This window comes from Prionailurus viverrinus, chromosome B3 (genome assembly GCF_022837055.1).
Source record: "Prionailurus viverrinus isolate Anna chromosome B3, UM_Priviv_1.0, whole genome shotgun sequence".
NCBI lineage: Eukaryota > Metazoa > Chordata > Mammalia > Carnivora > Felidae > Prionailurus > Prionailurus viverrinus.
In genome coordinates this window covers 41,725,967-41,742,089 of record NC_062566.1, presented here as the reverse complement: position 1 = coordinate 41,742,089, position 16,123 = coordinate 41,725,967, and the positions used below count along the sequence as shown (strand labels likewise).

Below are 16,123 nucleotides of genomic sequence, written 5' to 3'. Positions count from 1 at the left end.
GTGCTTGTCCAGGAGGCAGTGTGTGCAGTGGCCGTGTTGGGTGGGTCTCAACGTTATTTCTCAGCATCAAGTCCACAATCCCCTGATGAGACTCACTCCTTCCATGTTCCCTCTGCAACCTTTTCTGGGGGTTATTCCTTACCCTTTTGCAAATGAAAGGCACGTGGTGAATGTGACCACTGCCAACATACTTAATAACTATGATGGAAGGAAAACAGAACATTAAGTTGCAATAACTGAAGTAATGACATCCACCTTAAAAACAAAAAAGCAGGGGCGCCTGGGTGGCGCAGTCGGTTAAGCGTCCGACTTCAGCCAGGTCACAATCTCGCGGTCCCGGAGTTCGAGCCCTGCGTCAGGCTCTGGGCTGATGGTTCAGAGCCTGGAGCCTGTTTCCGATTCTGTGTCTCCCTCTCTCTCTGCCCCTCCCCCGTTCATGCTCTGTCTCTCTCTGTCCCAAAAATAAATAAACGTTGAAAAAAAAAATTAAAAAAAAAACACAAAAAAGCAGAGGGGCTCCTGGGTGGCTCAGTCAGTTGAACGTCTGACTCTTCATTTCTGCTCAGGTCATGATCTCAGATTTGTCAGACTGCGACCCATCTTGGACTCTGTGCTGACTGCACAGAGGCTGCTTAAGATTTTTTTGTCTCCCTCTCTCTCTGCCCCTCCCCTGATTTCTCTCTCTCTCTCTCTCTCTCTCTCTCTCTCTTTCGAAATAAATAAACAGAGGAGAATATGGTATAATTACCCAATTTTCAGATACTTTGGCAGGGAGGGGAAAATAACCCTGAAAAAATGGAAGGTACCATGCCCTTAATTCTAGACTTTGTCCCAAGGCTGTAACTAACGTTCCCTTCCTTGCTTCATCCATGTGGCCTTTGCTTTTTGTTCAATGGAGCTGTCTAACTTTTGCTATCAGAAAGTCTTTTGGCTGCAAATAATAGAAAATCCAACTAATAGTGGCTTAAATAAATAGGGATTTGTTTCTTTCATATAACAAGATGCAGAAAGCAATTTCTAGTATTGGCTTAGCAATAATGTCAGGAATCTAGGGGCCACATCTCTGTTTCGCTGTCACTCTGCCTCCTGATCGCAAGATGCCACTGTGGGGTCCTGGCCACGTTCAAGGCGGGACGACTAGAAAGGGATTGACACCGGCTGCATCTTGACTTTTTGTCAGCAAAGCCAAAGCTTTTCTAGGAGCATCCAGCAGGGCGCTCCTTCTGTCTTCTTGGCCAGAACTCCATCACAAGACCACTCATAGCAACACTCGAGGCTGTGAAACCAAATATCTAGCAAAGATATGAGAGAAAGAAATGTCATAACAGACTTAAAGCAAATATGATTTTTTTGACTGGGTCATGGCAGATTACCTTCCTCCAAACAAAATGAGCAAGAAAGAGGTAGGAAAATGGCTGTGTAGTTGGTGCATTTGCTTACATGACATAGTCACAGTGTTCTGCTACCTTTTATAGTTCCCTCTACCCTATTTGACAATAACAGATTCCCTGGATAATCAACATCAATCTCTTTTGCCAGTGTCCTGTAGCCCCAGCATTTATGAAACCCCCAGTGGAAGACCTAGTTCCATAGGGTTTTTATCATGATCCTCAGTGGAAGTATCTCTCCCATGGGTAGTGAAATTTCAAGACCAGTAGAGTCCAGCTGCAGTGGTAAAAATGCATCCTCAGGTTTAAGCATGAGTGGATCCCCACCTCCACCTAGAGACTCCTGGCTCTTTATTCCTGGCTGTGGGTGGAAATGGAGCCATATGAAGGAACTTAAAATTGTTAATGAATTCAGAGTTGCTTTTTCTCATTGTATCTTTTCTCAACCACTCATTACCAGACAAGAATGATATGAGTGTCTGTGAAATGGTTTTGACTTTCAAAAGGGTTCCTTATGCTTGAAGGAAGACAGAGGCCCACTGGTCCAGTGGGAAGATGTCCAGGAGTTAGGAGCATTTTGTGCTAAGTCTGGGTCTGCAGCTACCTGCCCAGCTGTGCTTCCTTGGAGAGACCATCTCCCCTGCCAGGACCTCGGTGGCATGCCCTGTAAGATCAGCAGGATGGACTAGATAATGACAAAAGTCCCTTCCAGCTTGCAACATCTTCTACTAATTTATTAGGATTAGGATTAATATATTATGATTTTCAATTTATTAGGAAATTTACTAGGATTATAAATTAGGATCTATTAATACATCTTGCAATTCTAAAGTCTTATGAGCCTATTACTTCTAGGGTTGAACTTCCTTGCTGTTCTCAGTTTGCCTTCATTTCAGAAGATAGACATCTTCTCATTTCCCCTGAAGGGAATGGCTTTCTCTCTAGATTCACCATCTAGAGTTACTGCCACAGCATGTAGGAGGACTCCCAGTGGTCATTGGCTATACTGTATTATTCACAACTTCTATTTTCAACAATAAGAAAAAAGAAAAGAAGGAAGGAGTTCAGTTCAAAAACTCTTACATCCCCTGAAAGAAAAATAAAACAAATTGAAACTGTCTGGATATTATTGGGGCCTTTCACCTTCTAGGCTAATTGGCAATGCATCAAAAGTAACACAAGGTTCCAAGAGAATTCATTAATGCCAAAGTTCATTTATTCACACTTGGTACAGAAATGACGGTGTACCAGGGTGAAATAAATCTTCATTTAAAAAATAAATGTCAAGGAAGTTTGAAGAGTTTTTGAAAATTGTTTGAGTTTTGGGGTGCCTGGGTGGCTCAGTCCAAGAAGCATCTGACTCTTTATTTTGGCTTAGGTCACGATCTCATGGTTTGTGAGTTAGAGCCCTGCATCCTCTCTCTCTCTCTCTCTCTCTCTCTCTCTCCCCCCGCTCCCCTCCCCCACTCACTCACTCTCTCACTCTCACTCTCAAAAAAAAAAATTAAAAAACACATTAAAAAGCTTAAATAAAATTAAAATTGTTTAAGTTTTTATACCTTTTTTTCTTACGCATAAATAATTATGTTGTGTGCTATGGGGCACATGGAGCCAGGAATCAGTTATCAAAAACCATTGGTTTCAGTAACTGTGTGATCTTAACCAAGTCCTTTTAAATTCTTTAGCTTCAAAAGAGAAATGATAATAATTAACACTAAAGGCTTTGGTGAGCATCAAATCATACCAGAAGCAATATGGTAATATATGCCAAAGTCTTTGTAAGCTATAAAATGACATAATTAAAAATAAAGATACCTGTGAGCTAATGTGGAGATGATTTTAAAATAATGGAAAATATATAATTTGTGATTAATAATTTTGTTTGATGTTCAAAAGATCTTCTACATCTGAGATTTTTTTTAGGTATATTTGCCCAAATCCAAAGCAGCTGAACTCCTATAGATACACATACACACATGCACACTCTCTTCTTTAGTAGGATTTTAGAAATTTGTTTTCATTTATTCAGAAAAAAAGAAAAACAAAACATTTCCAATACCCTAAATGTGGTTATTGTTTTATGGCTGTATACATGTCAAACCTTATCAAATTGCACACTTCAAATACATACAATTTATTATATATCAATTATATCTTAATAAGATATTAAGATATATTTATATTAAAATAATATTTTATAAATAATATTTCATATTTTAATGTTTTATTTTAGAAATATATAAATATATTATTATAAAATAATGTTTTATGTTTTATAAATATAGAAATGTTTGTATTTATACATAAAAAATATTTATATTTTATAAATAATAAAAATATTAATTCTAAAAGGTCATTTAACATGGAAGATTATATTCTGGGTGACTCACTCTTCTGGCTTCCTTGTCCTGCGTTTTCCTTCATTCCTGGAAATGTCCCGGGAGAAAATAGCACACATTCCTAGCATTAAGCTACTTCCAGTTGGAGTTAACACTTCAAGACTTCCTACCACCTCTGGCAGTCAGGAGGCAGAAATTGAAGACCAGGACTCTGGAAGAAATCTCTGTCCCTGGCAGGAGCCCAGCTTTAAGGTAGCGGGTGGGGGTAGAACCAGCCACTGCCCCTTCCTGGCATTCCACACCCAACTGCTTGGCTTATCTTTCTCTGGAATTCAGCACTGAAGGGCAAGCTCATCAGCTCATTCCCCAGGGTAATAAATGGAAGAGGAGGGAGAGAGAGACAAAGAGACAGACAGACAGACAGACAGACAAAGGAAGAGGAAGAATGACCAGGCCTGAGGTTTGAGTCAAATGCAAAAGCAAGGAAAGTATGGTTGCCTTGAGACAACTAGCCCCCCAGCATCCTTCCCCTTCCCCTAATGTTTGCCTGCAGAACACATTTAGGGGAGGCCACACATGAGAACAGATTCTACTGAAGTCATTTCACCCAACACAGAGAATTCTTTTCTTTTCTCTTTTCTTTTCTTTTCCTTTTCTTCTCTTCTCTTCTCTTCTCTTCTCTTCTCTTCTCTTCTCTTCTCCTTTGAGAGAGAGGGAGCAAGTGAGCGAGGGCAAGACAGAGAGGGAGAGAGAGGGAGAGAGAGAAGCTCACCCAAAGTGGGGCTCAAACTCGTGAACCATGAGATCATGACCCGAGACGAAGTCAGATGCTTAACCGACTGAGCCACCCAGGTGCCCCAACCCATCACAGATTTCTAAACAGAGAGACCATTTTAGGTTTAATACAGGGACAGAAGAGAGATAGGACATTTGCAAAACGACAGAAGTTTCGACAGAGATGCTAAAGAGAAAGCTACTCTGCCCAAATTAAGTCCTTTCCTACCAGCAGCAGTTAGTGATTTATTCCTTTGCTTTAAGGTTTTGACTTTTATACAAAGTAAATTCTCTCAGAAGTGCACTGCTCAGATAATATTTTTATTCTCAGAGGGGTTTGATGAGGGTCAGAAAGCCCTAGCAGAGGTTCTCAGGATTGCTTCCTGGTTGAAATTACCTTATTAGGTTATTAAACTACTGATATCAATCTCTCACCTCCACAGATTCTGATTTCAGTGGCTTGGGCTTGAGTAGAGGGATTTTTTAAGTCCCCCAAATGATTTTAATGTGCAACCAAGGTTGAACACCACCTCTCTTGGGCAGTGTACCCACACACCCGGCTGATAATCAGATTCCCTAGGAGCCTGGTGAACATACAGTTGTGTGGACCCTCCGCAGAGCTTCTGCCTCGGAATCTCAGGTAGTTTACGCCACAGCCATCTACTGGTGCTGGTGCTAAGACCTCCAAGGAAGTACCCACATCCACTGCCACCCACTCTCCCTTCACCTACAGGGTAAGTCCAAAGCAGTGCTTCTCAATTGTGCATACTGATTACCTGATGATCTTATCAAAATGCAGATTTTGGGGCACCTGGGTGGTTCAGTCAGTTAAACCTCCGACTTCGACTCAGGTCATGATATAGCTCAAGAGTTCAAGCCCTGCATCAGGCTCTGTGTTGACAGCTCAGAGCCTGGAGGCTGCTTTGGATTCTGTGTCTCCCTCTCTCTCTGCCCCTCTCCTGCTCTCTCTCTCTCTCTCTCTCTCTCTTTCTCTGTCCCTCAAAAATAAATAAACATTAGGGTGCCTGGGTGGCTCAGTCTGTTAAGTGTCTGACTTCGCCTCAGGTCATGATCTCACGGTTCGTGGGTTTGAGCCCCAGGTGGGGCTCTGTGGTGACAACTCAGAGCCTGGAGTCTGCTTCTGATTCTGTGTCTCCCACTCTCTCTGCCCCTCTCCTGCTCTCTCTCTCTCTCTCTCTCTCTCTCTCTCTCTTTCTCTCCCTCTCAAAAACAAATAAACATTAAAAAAATTGTAATAAAAATGCAGATTCTGATTCATAAGGAAGGAGTCTGGGACTCTGCATTTCTTTTTAATTTTCTTTTAATGTTTATTTATTTTTGAGAGAGAGACAGAGACAGAGTGTGAGCTGGAGAGGGGCAGAGAGACAGAGACACAGAATCCAAAGCAGGCTCTAGGCTCTGAGCTGTCAGCACACAGTCCGATGCAGGGCTCGAACTCACAGACCACAAGATCATGATGTGAGCCAAAGTCGGCTACTTAACTCACTAGCCACCCAGGCACCCCATGAGACTCTGCATTTCTAACTAGCTCCCCCCTGATGCCCAAGCTGCTGATCTGCGGACCCCATTTTAAGGAGCAAGGGCCTACATCAATGTTTTTCAACCCTGGCTACGAGCTGAAAATCCTGATGTCTGATGCAATTGGCCTGGGGTTCAGCCATACTGGGATTGCTTTTAAGGTGCTCCAGGCAATTCTTAGGTGCAGCCAAGGTTGAGAACCACAAATAAGCAAAACCAGAAAACTATGTTAAAGGTACACCTGCTTTAGGATTTTGTGATGCTTTATTTTATGAGAGGAACAAAAATGTTAAAATAATAGTATGTGTGATTTCTCTGGAGACAACGGATGTTGAGAAAGAGCCTTTTGTTTGCTGAAGAGAAGGCACAAATGCAGAAGCTGATAGTGGAAAGTGAACCCTTTCTACCTAAGAAAGCGCACAGATCTCTGAGGGAAAATGACACACTGAGAGAGATAAAAAGCAGCGGCTGGAGGATGGAACTTGGGTAAGAGGAAGAAATGTCTATAGAGAAATTTAAGACCCTTTCACTGTGCGTAGGGCCGTGTAACCTCCTCCCTCAGTGTCCAGGAACCTTCAACAAAGATCTAGTCCAAATCATATTCAGACTCCCCATCTGTGGTGGATTTTGTTTGTTTTTTTTACCTGAGTCACTGTACCTAGCAGGGTTCTCCTAACAATCCTATTATTGCCTTTAGAGAAGGTGAACGATATGCCCCACATCTCGTGACAGCCAGGCAGAGCCAGAGCTAAAACCTGAGTATGGCAGAGGGAATCAACCAGACAGCCCAGGCTCTGACCTGCCAGGGAGAGATTGAGGCCTGGTCTTGACTTGAATGGGAAGGGACAAGGCCTCCAGGAAGAGAAAATAAGGAGCTAGATGGAGAGATGAGGCTTTTGCTGAAGGCAGGAAGGCGGCCGGCTCAGCACCAACCTGCCACTCAGACCCCACTCCAGGCCTGAACCCCAGAGAAAGACAGGGGCGGGGGAGAGCACTCAGGAAGTGAGAAGCATAAGGGCTTCTTCAGGCATCTCTCTGCAGAGCTGGGGGCCCAAGATAGCCTCAAGAACCAAATAACAGGGAAACACAGAGGTAGGCCAGGGGTTCTTCTGCTTTAGCAGGAAACATGGCTTCAGGAACTCTATGGAAGACAGCATTCAGTCAACAAAACATTTATTTGGCTCCTACTGTGTGCCCAGTGTTGAGGTTTCCATAACGAGCAATTCTAGCGCTAGAATGAAAATGCTCCTCCAAAGATGTAAAGCTCACCAGAATCTTGTGCCCAGTTCACTGAGGGCAGAGGTGCCCTTTCCGTATGTTTTTCTGCCTACCCACACATCTTGAACATTGCTCATTTCTCCAGTGAAAAATTATTTCTTTTCTGGGGGGGGGAGGGGCAGAGAGAGGCAGAGACAGAGACAGAGACAGAGAGAGAGAGAACCTTAAGCAGGCTCTACACTCAGCGCAAAGCCCAATACGGGCCTCTGTCTCACGACCCTGAGATCATGACCTGAGCCGAAATCAAGAGTTGGACACTTAATCGACAGAGCCACCCAGACTCCCCTAAAGGAATAATTCTCACATTGGGGGTGGGGGGTGAAGTGTTGAGATTCCCCTCCAGAATCTGAAGAAGGCTGTGGAACGTATCCCTGGGAGAAAAGAGACGTTTTGCACAAGCACACAAAACACTGCCTAGGATTCCAGTTCCCGGCCCCCCTGAATCCCCATCACAGACCTGCTAGGATCTGTGAGACCTGAATTGAGCATGCCCAACCTGGAGGAAAGGGTGGACAGCACACTCTTCGGGGCACCCTTTGTACCCATTCTTGCAACTGGGCTCTAGAGAAAAATGAGGCAGCCATGAATTTAAGGTCATGTTTTCAACAAGAGGCTGAAGTAGCTGCCACTCCACAGTGACATCATAAACACAGGAAACTCATCATGGCTTCTCTGGCCCATCTAACTCCTGCAATTGAAACCCCCACCTCCTCAGTGTACCTCACTTCAGGTGGTTTTGAAGAGGCATCATCTTAAATAACCCACCTGAGACAGAAATGACTAATAGCCCCAAACCCATCCGGGGATAATTTCCACTTCAAAAAGTGGCTGTGTTTACCCATATGGTGACATTTCAGAATAAGTGACAAAGGAAAATAATTCCAGAAGGACAAAAGAAGGAAAATTTAAAAATGAGCGCCTAATACACGTCAGGCACCTCACATATTCATCTGATTTTCCCAGTGTTGTTGTCCACTCTTTGCCAAGAAGGAAGCCGATGCCCAAAAGACAAAATAACTTAATTCCATAGAGCAGGGTTCTCAACGTGTGTGCACGTTGGAATCACCTGGGGAGCTTCAAAGACACTGGGTCCCACCCCAGAGATTGTAGCCTTGGCTTTGGTATTTTTAAAAGATGCTCTGAGGATTCAACTATGCAGACAGTTTGGGAGCCACTGTCAGAGACTAGATGGTGGAGATGTTAATTGTCCCAGTTTTTTCTTACTTGAGGGCATATATTCTGCTAGGTACATCCACACAGTCACCCAAGTTGTATACATTTTGAACTAGTTTTGTATCAGTTGTTACCTAGCTGTCGACTCAAGCCCCTCTTGTCCACCATTACCCCCATCCTTGCTCTGCTTTCCTGGTACTCTCTGTGCTTGCTTGGAGTTGGAAAGCTCTGCGAGGAATGTTGTCAAATATCTTGGAGATCATCCCTGGCAGTTTCCGTGCTATATATGTGAGCAAGGTCAGAAATAAAATTTGGGGTAGTTTTCTGGGCATTAGTTGCACAAAGCTGAAAATCCTTACCCCACCTGTTCACCATATTGACCCTAACTGGAAATACCAACAGCAAATCCGGACCTTTGCTCAGTTTTTGCAAGAAACAGCTCAGGGCTCTGAAGTCAAAACATGTTTTGTTCTCAAATGTACCAGATCCATTGTCAGGTGGTCTCCTCGAGTTGTCCAGAAAATAAGAGATACTAAGAAAGAAAAAAGGCTCAGGAAATGATCTCAGACTTCCCAGCTGACTACACTTTCCTGTAATACAAACAGCAGGCCAGGCAAATCTGAGGTTTGAGCAAGAAATTCCTGTCTTTTGGGGCAAAGAGCAGGCGAGTACAGCTTTCCATCATTAACCAGGGTAAACCACATTAAGTGGGACAGTCAGGCAGCAGGCAAAAACAAGCTGGAAGCATCCGGCCTCTATTTATCTGGTCAGAGACAGTAAATACAGAAAATGAAAACAATACATGTCACAATTAGTTCAATCCCTTTCATAATTAACTGCAGAAGAACATAAGTAGTGATAAAGATCTTTATCTTACATCTCTCTGTGCACCCCACTTTAGTGCCTGTAATAAGTGTGCCCTTCTTTTTTCATTTAACAAACATCAATAGAGTGGCCACTATCTGCCAGGACCTCTGCTAGGAGATAGTGTGGAGTGTAAGCCTGAGTAGGACATGATATTGGCTCTCAGGAACCCACAATCCAGCAGAAACACACACAAATTATTATAATGTGCTCTGAGAAAAAGTAGTAACCAATGTTCATGCAAGGTGCATGGGAGCTGAGAGCAATGAGTGATTATATTGGCTGCTGGGTTAGGAAAGAACTCATGGGGATGCCACATCTGACATGATACTACGGACGGATGGGTCCAGTTGATTCCTACTGTTTATTCCAACCCTCTCTTCAGATTTTATAAAAGAAGAGAGACAGACACACTGGGAGCAGACCTGGATCAAGCATGAATAAAGCCCAGAACAAAGGTTGAAAACATCTTATGCCTCGCTGAGGCCCCTAAGAGTGGCCTGTTAATATCTGCTGGATCTTGAAAAATGTCAGACTAAGGTACGACTTGGAGATTATGTCATGACATTTAATTGCCTTTAAGTAAGAAAATGACATATCCTTTCACTATGAAGCATGCCTTTCCCAGAAGCCTCTGATTCCCTGAAATCTCCTTTGGGGCTCCTCACATGAAGTAACGAGCACCATTTTTGATCATGTTTGTCTTGTCGTTCCAGTAAGGAAAACTGGGCTTAATCTTTCACATTGAAGATTTCATTTCTTCACTTCCTCGCCTGCTGCTTCTTTTTATGGGCTGGCTTGGAGTGGTGACTTAAAATAAAATTTAAGAAGAAACTCCTGAAATTCCTAAACAGAGGCTTTCGGGAAAACTCGACAACGCCTTGGAAGTATAAATGGAGTCACTGAACGCTAAAGAAAAGCCTTCTTTCAACGCCCACTGTCTGGAAGCTGAAGGCATGTCAGGGCAGGGGAGGAGAGAAATTTATTCCAAAAGTAAATCTGAAAGCAAAAGATTTGAGCAAAATGTGCCAAAATGACCCCTCTCATTCCCATCCAACAATCACTGCAGGTAGGGGCTTTTCCCATAAATATGGTTGGTATGTTCATCATTGTATTTACTGAGCATCTATACAACTCAGGAACTGGAGGTGAGGAATTGGAATTATAGGGTGAACGACAATGCTCTCAAAGGATTATATACTTTAATTACACACACGTACAGTGATTTTATTTTTTAAAAATCTTGAACAAATAGAGCATGGTGCTGAGTGTGGAAGTGGCCAGTCTCAGCCTCTAGACTAGAATCAACACTTTTTTCATTATCTTATGGCATTTTTTCTTGCAAAATCTATATAGTTACAATCATTTTGAATACATAATTTGAAGGGTTTTTTTTTTTTCTTTTTTTTTTCTTTTTCAACGTTTTCTTATTTAGTTTTGGGACAGAGAGAGGCAGAGCATGAACGGGGGAGGGGCAGAGAGAGAGGGAGACACAGAGTCAGAAACAGGCTCCAGGCTCTGAGCCATCAGCCCAGAGCCCGACGCGGGGCTCGAACTCACGGACTGCAAGATCGTGACCTGGCTGAAGTCGGACGCTTAACCAACTGCGCCACCCAGGCGCCCCTTGAAGGGGTTTTTAAAGTTTATTTTATTTATTTTAAGAGCGAGAGAGAGAGAGCGCAAAAGGATGTGCATGAGCAGGGGAGAGGCAGAGAGAGAATCCTAAGCAGGCTCTGCACTATAAGCATTGAGCCCAATGTGGGGCTCGATCTCATGAACCATAAGATCATGATCTGAACCAAGATCAAGAGTGGGACACTTAACCAACTGAGCCACTCAGGCATCCCTAGAGTGTTTTCTTAGGTTTATATGAAAAAAAAACATGTCCCCTATCATGAAAACATCCTAGTCAATATCATTTTTAAGTAATTTCCTGGTATTACATTGCATGGGTGTACTATAATTCATACAACTTCCACAGTTGGGCATTTAGGCTGCTTTGGCAAAAATAAATAACACAGTGATTAACATCTGTGCCCATACGTCTTTGTCTGCATTTCTGATTATTTCTCTAAAAGATTCCCAGAAAAGGAATTACTAAGTAAAGAGTATGAATATTTAAGGCTTCTTCAAGCCCATTGCCAAATTGCTTTCCTGTACATAGGGAGCCATGCTTTTCTCCCCACACACTCACCAGCCTTGAGTTGTGCCATAGTCCTAACCTTGCATGATGCAGCAAGGGGCAAATAGTATTTTATTGTTGTGACTTACATTTCTGTGATTACCAGTAAAGCTGAATGTTTTCCCATATATTTGTAAGCTGCTTTTATTTCCTTATCTGTGAACTGTCTGTTCACACTATCTACCTACTTTCCTATATTAATGTTTTGGTGTTTTTCTTATCAAAGTAAAAACTGTTTAAAGACTGAGGCTATTAACTCCTTTTCTACCACATTTGTAATAAATACTTATTCTTAGTTGGCTTTTAATTATTTTGTGTTTTTTTTTAAACATGCACTTACCATATATCCTAGTCTAATTCATTTCCTTCACATTCTCATCAATTTTCCTATGCCTAGTAACTCAGGGTGGTGTATTCTAGAGAAGCCACCATGTGAGCGATAGCTTGGACTCTGGAGAAAGATGATAAGGCCAGGAAAGAGGGGCTGGAAGAACAGGGCTCTGCTGGGGAGCAGGTAGGATATACAGCTAAATGTATGAGGAGGAAATAAACAGGTAAGATGAAGCAAAGGGAAAATGAAGGTGGGAACATAAACAGAGCCAAGAATGAAGCCTATTCAGAAATGCATGCCAAGTTCCACACTCTTGTTATGGGTTGGCTCTCTCAACCTTTTAGCATCGAAGAGTGAAAAGGTGTGAAAAGGCTGTGGTCAGTCAGAGAAATACCGTGGGAGAGAGTTGAGGTACGTATGGAAGGAACCAGAAAACAGAGAGGGAAAAAAGGCAGAGTGCCCACGATAGATGTTTACTAAAGCTCAGTCACCTTCAGACGAGGATGCTGTGATATTATAGACTCAGTGTGTGAAACACAACAACTTCACCATCTCTTGATGGTGACGTATTAGGTTGGCCACAGAGAAGTGCTAAGATTGATAACATCTGACATTTATACAAAGTCTGGGAGACATACTGCAGAGTGAAACATATACCTCTGCAAATGGCACTGAGCTCTCCAGAAACCAAGGTGCCAAGACTACCAGGGTAGGAAGCATGAAGATCACCACAGCCTACAAGTGTGGGCGCAACATGGACTGAGAGCTGTTGGATCAAACACAGATGGCACCGTAGCATGGAGCTTCTTCTCTACACTGGGAAAAGCATTGCTTGGATTTTTCAGGTTCAAGTAATGGCGTACTAGGTAATTTAGACCAACCTCCCATCAAAGATAATTTAATGGAGGACAGCGAAATGATCTATGTAAAAAACCCGACAGAATACAAATGGTTGTAGGACACAAAATAAATATGCAAAAGTCAATTTTGTCTCTATATACACTAGCCACAATCAGAAATTGCAATTATTAGACAAAACAGACTTTAAGTGGAAAAACTCCCACAGAAGACGAAGAAGGACATTATGTAATGATCAAAGACTCAATCCACCAGTAAGCTATAACAACTATAAGTATATATGCACCCCAGATCAGATTATCTAAATATACAAAACAAATGTTAACAGGACTGAAGGGTGAACTAGACAACGATAACAGTAAGACTTTTCAATACTCCATTTTCAATAATGAAAAATCAACCAGACAGAGTATCAACAAAGAATGGACTTAAAGAATATCATATGCAAAATGGACTAAACAGAAATATACAGAATGTTCAACCCATCAGTAACAGAATATATATTCTTTTCTTTTCAAGCACATAAGGAATATTCTCCAGAAGAAATCACAGGTCACAAAACAAGTCTTAACAAATTTAAGAAGTTGAAATCTTATAAAGTATCTCCTCTGACCACAAAAGAAATTGCAATTAAAAACCAGTACCATTTACAACAGCATCAAAAAATGAAATAGGAGTAAATCTGAAAAAATGATGTGAAAGACCCAAAACTGAAAGCTATAAAATAGTACTGAAATAAATGGAAGAAGACCTAAACAAATAGAGAAATAGATCTAGTTCATGGATTGGAAAGTTCAATATTGTTAAGAAGTCAGTTTTCCTCAAACTGTTGTACAGATTCAAAACTATCCCAATAAAAATCCTAGATGGCAATTTTAAAGAAATTAATAAGCTGGTTCAAAAAAACCTTGAATAACTAAAACAAATCTGAAAGAGAACGAAGTTGAATGGCTAATGCTACCTAGTTTCAAAAATTATTACAAAGCTATAGCAATCCAAACAATTTGGTATTTACATAAAGACAGACAGATCACTGGAACAGAAGAGGATTCAGAGATAAACCTGCATATATGCAGACAACTAATTTTTGACAAAGTCTCAAAGGCAACATAGTCCAGAAACAATAGCTTTTTCAACAAATCACAGTGAGATACCACTTCACACCCAACAAGACGGCTTCTAACAAAAACATTTTAAAAATTAAAAAAATAATAATAATAAGCATTGGTGAGGATGTGGAGAAATTGGAACTTTGTGCATTGTTGGTGGAAATGTAAAATGGTGTAGTTGCTATGTAAAACCATATGACATTTCCTCAAAAAATGAACAATAGAACTACCATTTGATTCAGCAGTCCAGTTATGGGTCTAGACCCAAAAGAATTGCAATCAGGACCTCAAGGAGTTATTTGTACACCCATGTTCACAGCAGCATTACTCACAATACCCAAGAGGCAGAAGTAACTCAAGTGTCCATCAACAGATGAATGGATAAACAAAATGTGGCCTATACATAGAATATTATTCAGCTTTAAAAAGGAAAGAAATTTTGGGAACACCTGGATGGTTTAGTCGGTTAACCATCTGACTCTTGATTCTAGCTCAGGTCTTGGCCTCAGGGTCATGAGTTCAAGCCCTAAGTTGGGTTCCATACTGGGCGTGAAACCTACTGAAAAAAAAAAAGAAGGAAGGAGATTCTGACGTATGCCACCCAAGATTCACATGGGTGAATCTTGAGGACATTACAGTAAGTGAAATAAGCTAGTCACCAAGAAAAAATATTATATAGTTCCATTTATGGAGGTAACTAGAAGAGTCAATAGTGGGTTGGGGAAGAGGATGAGATTCCACTTTGGATATCTGAGTTTGAGATGCCTGCAAAGTTCAAGTGTCAAATTTGTATTGGCGTTGAAAATATAGATCTGAAGCTAACAAGAGTCTTTCAAAGCTAGAGATACATCAAAGTATCTTTTTAAATAATAGGCGTGACTGAAAAACTGGAGTGGGTGGGGGGAGGCAATTGTTTTGAGAAAAGAAATGAGCCCTGAGGGGTTGTTGGTAAATTGAAGTCCGGAAGAGAGAAGGTAGTACCACCCCATTTTATAAATGAGGAAGAGGAGAAGGTTCGGAGAAGAGTAGGCAGCTTGCCCCAAATCACACAAGTCAGTAAGGGGCAGGGCCTGGATTTGGACTTGTTATCCACCCTTGGCCACTATCCTCCTCCCACCATAAAACAAAACAAAACTCACCCAAGCAGGAGAGCGTGCCTTGCCAACAGCTGCCTCCTGGGGTGAGGCCCCCTTGCCAGCTGAGACCTGGTGTCCTCGCCTGCAAAATGGAGAAAATGTGACCTCTCTTTCCTAGTGCACAGGGCTGTGGCGAGAGCCAGGTGAATCACAGATATAGACAACTGTCAACAGTGAAATGTTCGGTGGGGCTACAGCCTCTGTGCACTGGTCTCTGAACAAGGGAAGACCCTCCTCACAGCTGTCCTGCAGTAACCTTAAAGGCAGAGGTCAGAATCTTCCCACGAATCTAGACCAATAGCCCAGTTAATGAGTTCGACCTCAGACCCACTGCCTCATGTTTACCTTTCTCTGGGAACCGTCAGACCCAGCCCGGTTCCCAGGCTCTGCCAGTTCTATGCCAAGCTGGGGCCACCCGATCCCCACCTACGGGCCCAGCCCCCTCTCTGCAGACTGGCCCTGACCAAATGCCCAGTGCAGGAAATTGAACGCTTATCCTGTTCTAACACTTTGAGACTAGAAACTGCCTTGTTTTTGGCAGGGCCCCACCTCAGTGCCAGGACTGGAACCTGGGTAAAGGCAGGAGTCTGCAGGTGGATGGTGCTGTCTAGCCAGGACTCCTGAGAATCACCTGAGGCTAAGAACTGCTGGCCACTGGCCCCTGCCCACTGCCCACTTTGTGGCCTCAGGCTCATGGCCTGCGTGGACCATACCCTTGTCTTAGAGTCGCAAACATACTGGCTGCTGTGTGTGTGTGCCGCTCACCAGGCTACCCATTCTTTCAGCAGCCGCCATGGGGCCCCCACCTTTTACCCAGCATCCCCATCCACCAGTGCCTATCCCCTTCGTGGCCTCCATGGCCTTTTTTTCCTGTACCCCTCACCCCCAAATGTGCATGTTTCCTAAGATTTTATCCCGATGTAAATTTTCTTCTCTGGATCTATTGTCCTTTGACAATCTTACCTACTCCTGGGGTTTTAACTAGCACCCCCAAGTGGAAGAGGCCCAAGGATATAAAAATCATTTTCAAATTAGAATGACCAGGGCCCAAGCCTGATTGATGGGGGAGGAAGAAAAAGGGTGAGAGTCAAAGGGGAGCCTGGGTCCCAAGAAGGATGGCGCTTCACCATAGCGGTGGAGGGAAAAAGCCAG

At 42.7% G+C, this 16,123-nt stretch overlaps 1 protein-coding gene across 1 annotated transcript in view; it reads right to left on the bottom strand.

The window, feature by feature from the left end:
• ALDH1A2 (aldehyde dehydrogenase 1 family member A2) overlaps nt 1-16,123 on the bottom strand; it is a 399,898-nt gene that overhangs the window by 311,523 nt on the left and 72,252 nt on the right. The window contains exon 2 of the mRNA XM_047864525.1: nt 14,975-15,053. The gene's annotated coding sequence lies outside the window, so the exon portion shown is untranslated. The remainder of the gene's footprint in view (nt 1-14,974; nt 15,054-16,123) is intronic.